This window comes from Tupaia chinensis, unplaced genomic scaffold, assembly GCF_000334495.1.
Source record: "Tupaia chinensis unplaced genomic scaffold, TupChi_1.0 Scaffold000253_1, whole genome shotgun sequence".
Classification (NCBI taxonomy): domain Eukaryota; kingdom Metazoa; phylum Chordata; class Mammalia; order Scandentia; family Tupaiidae; genus Tupaia; species Tupaia belangeri.
In genome coordinates this window covers 85,310-94,803 of record NW_006159733.1, presented here as the reverse complement: position 1 = coordinate 94,803, position 9,494 = coordinate 85,310, and positions in this window count along the sequence as shown.

Here is a 9,494-nt window from a genome sequence, read left to right as displayed (position 1 = left end):
TGCAAGGGCATGACTGCTTGGGAAAGAATGGGTGGGTGGCTCTCTGAGAGAGACAATCTCTGGAGAAAGCTGGGCTTGGGGGTAGATATATACCTGTACTCATGCCTCTGCTGAGTGCCTGGACAGGTAAGGGGCTCCTTCCACTCAGGACCTTGAATAATATGCTCCCTCACTGGTAATGAGGCCACACAGCTGCCCTTCCTCCAGCTCATCTTTACTGGTGGATTTTTCACAAAGAATGCTTGCTCGGTAACATACTCTAGCACGGACTGATAACCATATTTCATGAAAGTTCCTTAACTCTACATCTTTTCTTCTTCACATAAAATGACTGTGTTAGGAATGAGGGCATGACTGACTCCCATTAAATATTGGGCAGTTCTGACATAACTATGTATGGACACACTACTTATTGGGCATCTATTATGTGTGAGGTCTATGTTTCCAAGAAGCTTTCAGTCAACTGAGAATATCTGATACACTTACAGGAGTTAATAATAAAAAGGCATAAATATGTGTAACACTATGGTTTATTAGGGATTTCATGTGTCCATTATGACATGACTTTCTGGGTGAGGAGAGCAGATATTATTTCTCCCATTTTGTTGAAGAGGACTCTAAGGTCTATGGTGTGACAGCTGGTTTTTCACTCTGAAGGACGGTGTGCTTTTCTCATCATATATTGGGTACATTAATCTAAACATACATTACAAAGTTCCCCAATGAAATATAAGCTCTTCTGCAATGTTAATTACACAAAATGTATTCTGCTCTTGTACATACCTACTATGCTTTGAATGTATCCCTCCAAAATGTATGTATTGAAATTTGGTTGTGGTTGTGATCGTATTAAAAGGATGGAAATTTTATCCAGAGTTAAGTGGGGTCTTTGGGAGGGGATAAGGCTTAGATAAGATATTAAGGTGGGTTCCTTATTTTTTAATTCTGGTGCATTTATAAAAAGAGAGAAAGAAACAGTGACACATGCTCTTGCCTTCTTTCCACATGATGTCCTACATCACTTTGGGACACTGGAGGGTATGCCTAACAGCAAGAAGGTCGTCATCAGAAGTGACCCCTCAATTCTGAACCTCCAGAACTATGAGCTGAATAGATACTTATTTTTTTATAAGTTTTCTAGCTTGTGGTATTCATTTATAGAAACAAAAACAGACTACAGCAATGACATTGGTGGCAATGTCTGGATCTTGATGGCAAATCTTTTTAGTGACATGGAAATCCGTATAGAGACTAGTTAATGTCATTCAGGCTTTATGTTAATATACACATCAGTATTTTACTAAAGAAAGATATTAACTAGTCTCTTTCCAACTAGTCATGAAAAGTACGAGCTGGTGCAGGTAAGAGCCTGGCTTAGCCAACAGCTTGTCATCAACCTCCTGAGACCTTAACCAAAGCACCAGCCAAGCCCACCTAGGCTTCTTTTATTTATTTTTTAATTAATTAATTAATTAATTAATTTTTTTGGAGAGGTTTTTGCTATAGGGCACATGCGCTCGCCAGACAGAGAGAGGCAGAGACAGAAAGTGAGAAATCACCCCCAGGAGGGATGGCCACGCCACAATCCCTTCTCCTCCATTCTCCTTTCAGGATCTTGGGCACACACGCACACGCGCCCGGCATGAGTTTTAAGCCACTGGGTCGGGGACGCGAACCATGGTCGACTACATAGGAGTCCAGTGACATAGCCATTATGCTAACTGCTCGTCCCTCTAGACTTCTGACCCATAGAACTATGGAAAAATACGTGGGTATTATTCGAATCGACTAAGTTGGCCCAAATGTCTTGCACAGCAATAGGAAAGTAATTCAAGGAGTATTCCCTCCCCATCAGAGAGGGCATGATGATTCCTCTGGTAGAGACTTTACCTAAGCATCCTCAATATCCCCAATGAAAAGGTCTCCCTGGTCCATATTGTGAAGTGATGGGTTTCTCTGTTATGCCCCGAGTTTTCCAGTTCTAGATTCCCTGATCATTTTTGGTCATTTTCATGCTACTCTATGTCATTCCCTCAGCCAAAGCTTTCAATAAGGTTAAGGTGCATGCAATTTAGTGCAATCCTGCAGAGAATTTATGCTTTAACTGAGATTAAAGTTAGGCTAAAGAGTTTGAGTTTCGAGTAGGGTAGGATTCATCTTTCTCCTAGGCACCCTTGAAAACTCAGAACTTGGCAGGTCCTGAATATGTGAGTGGCATAGGCAATAACTATATCTCCATGAAAATGACAGATTAAGAAGAACTAAGGTTCAACCTGGCAGCCAATAATAGAGCAACAATAAAAATCTAGGCAGGCCATATCCCAATATCACTCTTCAACAGCTTCAATGTCAAATTTGTCAAATGTTAATTTTAAATGCTTTTAAGTAAAATATGCAAAGAGAGCCAAAATAGGGAAGGTAATATGCAGGGGGAAAACATAGCCCTCAATTAGATTGCTCTCATTCGTATACTCACCTTATTTTACCTATAAACCTCATTGATTTCACTTTTAGAAAAGAAACAAAGACCCCCAAAAATCTAAAATACTTTCGACTTGATTAAAAGGAAAAGATTAAACTGCAAGAAAAATATATCCAAAGGGATGATTGATTTTTTTCCCCTAGTTTGCATCAAATCCATTAATATTACCTTGGTAAAAGTTTCCAAGAAGGGTATACTTTCTGAAACCATGGTGGCACCCACTGGGCTCTGCTTGCCAGTCCTCGAAATGAGCACATATTTTCAGCTGTCTTACCCTGAAAAAAGTCTCCATATGTTTGCATACTATCAAGGAGGAAAAGAATATTATAAAACACCTGTTTTAATTTTTACTTATTCATTTGCTACATACATGTTAAGCAGCACTGAATGCTCACTGTCACTCCTCTGAAGCTATCTTGGTTAGGTGAGGAAACAGAAATTTAGTATCAGTCTCCAATTCCAACTTTTTAATTTTACAATCAACTGCTAGACTTTAGCAGCCCAAATAGGAGGATTGTGATAGGCATAGCATTTGTCATCAGAAATACTTATATCCAAGCCATGACAAATCCAGGTGAGCTTGACAGGTGACTTAAACTCTCTGGATTCCTCATTTATAAATAGGACAAGAGTAATAAGCAGCACACAGAGTTCCAATGAAGATAAACGAGCTAGTGTGCATAATAAATTCAGCATGGTGCCAGATGTATATTTAAGGCTCAAGCAATATTAACTCCTGTTGGTATAATGATTACTTTAGTAATGAGAAATACTTACTCAGGGTCAAAAGGAATAGTCCAGGAATACTAGACATTAATGTGGGCTTGAGTACTGTGGTATCCAGAATGGAAGAGTACAGCTTGGAGAGGAGGAAGCCCATGAGCAAAGAATTAGACAGCAGGAGACGGTGGGGACTGAGAGCAGAAAACTCATGCGGAGAAGGTGTTAGAAGCTGAAGTCAGGAACCAGGCTAGTACTTGGTGCTCCTTGGGCTGCTCTGGGTCTGAACTAGGCTTGGGACTTGAGCCTACTGAGTCAGCACTGCCCTCCTGAATTGTAGGATATCCTCAGCTCTGTGTTTTTCAACATTTTTATAAGTCCCCAGTTTTTTTTTTTTATCCAATGCATGGATGAAAACACAATTAATTTCTTATAATCCAGCTTCAAATATATCTTAACAAGCAAGGATAATAAAAAGTATCTTACAAGATGTCATGTTTACAAAGATCATTGTAAGTGCTTGCACTTGGATATACACTGTCAACTGCACAAATAAGCTGGGGTAAGAACATGGCTGAGCAGAACCAAAACGTTCCATAAGTTTTAAGAGATGAGGACCTCATGATGGCATGAGGCTGCCATCTCCCATGGCTTCAATAGAAATACGATATGCAGAAGGGGGAAATAATGTTTATTTATTTTTAGTTAATATTGATTTGTCCATATCTGATATATTGTGTTTAAATTTGAGCATCACACTTCAAAAAGGAAATCAACAAATTGGAACACACTCGGAAAAAGATATTTAGAGCTGAAGGAACATCAGTTTATACATTTAGGAAGAATCAGTAGAAGAGGCAAAATGTGAACTGGATTTGTAATATTGGATAAGACAGGAAAACTGGATAAAAGGTTTGAACTAAACAGTGTTTTAAGTGTGCACAGAGGACTAAGTTATAGTTTAGTTGGAGTGAATATTTAAAAAGTAATTATATGTAAGTGTGTATATGCATGTGAATAGAATATATACCTTTTTTCCATGAATATACAATGGATTATGCCTCTAACTCTTGAGTTCTCTACCCCAAAGTAATTATATATAAGTGTGTATATCCATGAGAATAGAATATATACATTTTTTCCATGAATATGCAATGGGTTATGCCTCTAACTCTTGAGTTCTCTACCCATTCCTTTACCCACTGAGCCCACAAAACAACTAACAATTTGTGAACCAACACAGGAGGTGACTCACCGAATAATGAAAACATAAGACAGAGGGGCATGGTGGTTAAGGCGCTGGACTCCCACATGGCCAACCATGGTTTGACCTATTGGCTTGCTTTCTCACTTCCTCTTTCTCTGTCTCTTTCTGGTGAGCACATGTTCTCTGTAGCAAATTAAAAGATGATAACAATGATAAATAAAATTAAATAATTCTTTAAAAAAGAAATAAAAGATAAGGAGTAAATCATTGTTGTTCTATGAAAGGAAGAATCATTGTGTCATGCCTACCTCCTGATATTGTTCTGTAAAGTGGAGCACCCTCCCTTTAAATGGGATTTTAATGAAAGCAACACTCATTGCTAATCCCAGGTCAGCCCTTTCCTCATCAATTTTTCTCCAACACATGAAATGATTGACTGGAAGCTTTTACAGGACCTCTTACACTCATTTGCGTATATTCAGGGCTAATCCAGAATAATACCATAAGATCAAGATTGTCCATTAATATCTGTGAGGGCTTTTCCAAGCTCCTACTTCCCTTTTACTGTCCTCTTCCCATGACCAGACCGCCACCAATAACACATGTGCTGCGTGCACTTTGGTTCTGCAGGGGTCCTGGGAATGACAAGAGTGTAGTCCCTGCACTCTGTCTTCCTAGGTAAGTCCTGGATCTTCTCTGGCATTCGTCTCTTTGTCAGAAGTGGCTGCCCTACTAAAACTCTTACAAGGAAGTTAATGTTATAAACTAATTCATGGTTAAGGTTATGACAGCCAAATACTAGTATGATGTATTATGCAACTTAGTTCCATCAAAGTTGGAAGAACCACTCATCTGCAACCCAAAGTTGTGAAGCTCCATCCAATTCCCTATGTGAAATGCATACCCTGAGTCTGGACTGGGTTCTCTTAGCTTTTCTGCCTCTGGGCCCAAAGCTTTCCACCCTCTGTCTGAATCGTTATGAGAAACACAGTTCTCACGTAACTTTGGCTTTAGACAAGAATTGAACAATCTGAAACATGGCAAAAAGCTATATATATAAACTCTGGGCTTACGCATCTTAGAAAATGTTTACTTGTTTCTTCAGACCACACTCGATAGAAAGGTCACATGACTAAACAGATAAACAAAAATGATAAACCGAGGAGCCGAACAGTACTAAAAACAGAGGCCAAGAATTTTGCAAAGCTCATAAGCTCCCCTTATGGAGTGAAGCCTATCAAAACAGATGACACTCACATAAACCCCCACATAAAGGAGGAGAAAATCAAGTTTAAGCCAAGAGTGAGAATGGGCACTTAGGGACTCCTAAGCCTCATGAAAGGCAGAAGTCAGGCTGGTATCCCCAGCTGCCTACCGGAAAGAGTCGTATTTTGGCTAAGTTCAAAAAGTCAGTCTGGACTTTTCTCTCCCAGTAATACAGACTCTGCAGCAAACATTAAATGTTCACCCTGATCCCTATCTTGCTTCTTTCCTGAAAGTTACTTCATATATAAAGCAGCTCTGATGTCCAAAGACTTAGGAGGTTTAGGATGACACTAATTAGGTGAGCGGTCCATAAAGGGTACCAAAGCATTTTTCTAATGATCTCTGGAGCATCCTTTTCAGAAGTCATTCAAGAATAATCCCTGTACCTCTGCTCCATTCCTCTCATTCTTGATATAACAAGAGCAGAAACATTCCAACACTATTTCCAACAAAAACAATACAGTAACAATTTATATCAATGCTATCTACATTTATAGATGACTCTGCTGAACTTGAGAGGTTAACAGATGGTGAGGTAAATTTTAAATTTATTCCCAGGTCTCTTTCCACTGCATTGTTCCATTTTCCCAATATGCATATGTTTAGAAACAGCCCTTCCCACAGAAAATTCTTTCTGTGTGACATAAAATACCTGAAGTGAGTCACTCAATGACAAGAAACTGAAAAACATCTTACTAGAGGAATCTGCTCACCTCTACTCCATGCCATCATTTGCATCACATAAACTTGGTCTAGACTTCATTTTGCCTGGGTTTTCTTGTGTAGGTCATTTTGCTATGTTTTTTGACAAACATCTGTTAATGGAAAGGATAAGCAACCGAGAGAGGTGATCACATGGAATATGGGCCTTTCCAGGTGCACAAACTCTTTAAGGATCACCACACAAAGCAGAGTCCCAGAAGGAAACAAAGGGCACCTTTATACTAAAATAACTTAAGGAAGAGTTAATTTTAAAAATTATTTGCAAACGTGCTTCCTTTGTTAATAGGAGTGTTTTCTTGCAAATAACTATTATACCCCCTAGTCTTGAAGGTACAAAGAGAAGGAGAAGATGTAGCAAGGAGAGAAGGGCACCTTAAGAGGGTCAAGGAGGGACCAGCAGTTAGCACAATGGCTATGTCATTGGACTTCCATGTAGTTAACCACGGTTCAAGTCCTAGACCTGGTGGCTTAAACTCAATGCTGGCGCGTGTGCATGAGTGCCCAAGATCCCGAGAGGAGAATGGAAGAGAAGAGATTGTGGCGTGGCCATCCCCCCTGGGGGGGGTGATTTCTCGCTTTCTGTCTCTCTGTCTCTCTCTGTCTTCCTAGCGAGCGCATGCACCCTAAAGCAAAAATCTATCTAAAAAAAAGAAAAGAAGAGGGGCAGGGAAGCCAGTCCAAAAGGACCTGTAAGAGTGGAGCTGGGGTATCAGCACCCTAGACTCCTCTTCCTTTCTAATTCTTTGCTAGGTATCCCCAGTGGCTAAAACCAATGGGGTGCTCCACTCTAAGCATACAATGTTCTGCTTGATAGAGTCCATATAAGACATTCTTCCCAGGCAGAAAACAGGGGAGTAAAGTGTAGAGAAAGATGAAGCATAAAGCAGGTGGAGCATATTGAGCTATTTGGTACAAGTAGTGAGAGTCATTCTCAAATATTAAACAATAGAATTATTAATAGAACTATTAATTGAACTATTAATTAGTCAAAAGTTGGTACTATAAAGGTTTATTAAACCCCAAATAGGAAGTGTCTAATACATAGGATGCCTGGTCTTCTATCTGAATATGCATTGAAAGAATATTAAGGGCAGATCTGAAGGAGGCAATAGACCCTGAGCAAAGTCCACTTCCAAGCTGTGTCATGGTGTTAGCAGCATTCAGTGCCTTTCAGTCGTAGGACTGAAGTCCCTCTCTCCTTGCTGGCGGTCAGCTGGGGGTTGTCCTCAGCTCTTTGAGGCTATTCAAAGCAGTGACGGTGCATTGAGTTTTTCTCACATTTTGAGTCTCTAACTTCTTTTTCTACCTTTCTTTTTTCTCAGCAGATGCAGAAAACTATACTTTTAAAAGCTAATTCAATTGGATTAGACCTGTACAGAAAACTTCCAAATTTTGAAGTCAACTGACTTGAAAAATTAATTCCAACTGAAAAATCTCTTCACAGCAGTGCCTAAGTTACTATTTGATGAATAATCAGGGGACAGACTCTTTTGGAGAGGATATCTTTGGAATTTTGTCTACCAAATTCCTTTTAGATAGCTCTTGGCTCAGAGAATAGCATCTTAACTTCCCTAATCTCTGATTTGTGCCTGCATTACCAAGAAAATGAAGAATTCATCTAATGGCTGCCCAGAGGACTCTAGAATCCAGTCAATTTTGTTTCTCATAGTTTCTTCACTGTTCACTTTGTGAGCAACTACCTCATCATCCTCTTGATTTTTCTCTTTTAAGACAACTGCAGGACACTTTGATTTATCCTGTGTGAGTTGATGCCTTGAGACCATCCTTGTTGACTGGGATTGAGCCAGTGTGTGGATGGAGTTGGTTGGAGTTGCTTCATGATATATTGAGAGACTCCCATGCATTTCCTAATTTGCATTAGCACTGAGACTATCTCACCAAAGAATAACTGACAAAAAGCAGTTTAGATTCTTTTCTGAGTTTCCAACTTCCTGCAGCTTCATAAAGTGTTTTCACTATAGTCAAATGCAGCCATTATAATAATCTTACTCAAATTGAGCCAAATCTTCTTTCCATTGGTCTCAGTTCTGACACTAGATAGATAGCATTTTTTTTTTAAAGACCAATTTTTAAAAAAAGTTTATTTATTTCTTCCATAAGCAAGAAAGAGGGGATGGAGAGAGAGAGAGAGAGAGCGAGGCATCCCAATAAGGTCTTCATGTTGTGTTACACCCCCAGCCTCAGCAGGCCAGGATCACAGAAGCAAAGTCTGGAGTGTGCAGGGACGCCTTAGGATGCAGCCTGAGGCCTTCCCCTATGGCTTCAGCATTGAAGAGCATTGTGTTACCTCTGTGCCACTGCGGCTGGCCCAGAATGGACGATTCTAACAGTTCTTTTCCTCCTCCTTTCCCTTCTTCTCTTCTTTGTCTTTTTTACTGCTTTGCTATTTTTTTCTTTTCTGAGAAGCAGCATGTGTTTTAGTCAGCTGAGTTTCAGATCCTGACCTGTTTCTAAAACAAAAATAAATACTGCCTTTCTTAGAGTTTTTTCCTCCTTCATCTCTGCCCTTGACATTCTTTTAATACATATTTCAGATGGGGATTTTGGAATCTCTGTGTCACGGAAAGTAGCAGCTGGTCAGATCACGAACACCCAGAAACCTGCTTAGCACACCAACAAGATTATGTTCTGCTGAGCTGGATGGATTTTCTGTTCACCTTGCAGAACTGGAGGTTGCCATGGTTGGAAGGAAGTCGTGAAGAATACACCCACCTGACCGTCCTGTGCGAGCCTCATCACATTCCAACAGCTGCTCCCACAGAGGCTTTCCGGGATGGCAGACAAACAGGCTCAATTCTCACAGTGAAGGTGTGCAAACCTCTATATTTGTGTAGAACAAGGAGGATGGTTAATTGTAAACCAAAGGGGGAGGCGATCTGGGAAATTTCAGTGTGTATTCGTATTATAAACAGGCCTTGAAATAGCATATCATGCTGGGTAAAGTCTCTTCACAATCTAAATGATGTATAGCGATTTAATGTATAAGTAAAAATAAAAAAAAGTATATATATATTTTCACTTTAAATTTGTTGTGGTTAGAGTGAATAGCATGCATTTTAGATATTTAGGACTGTA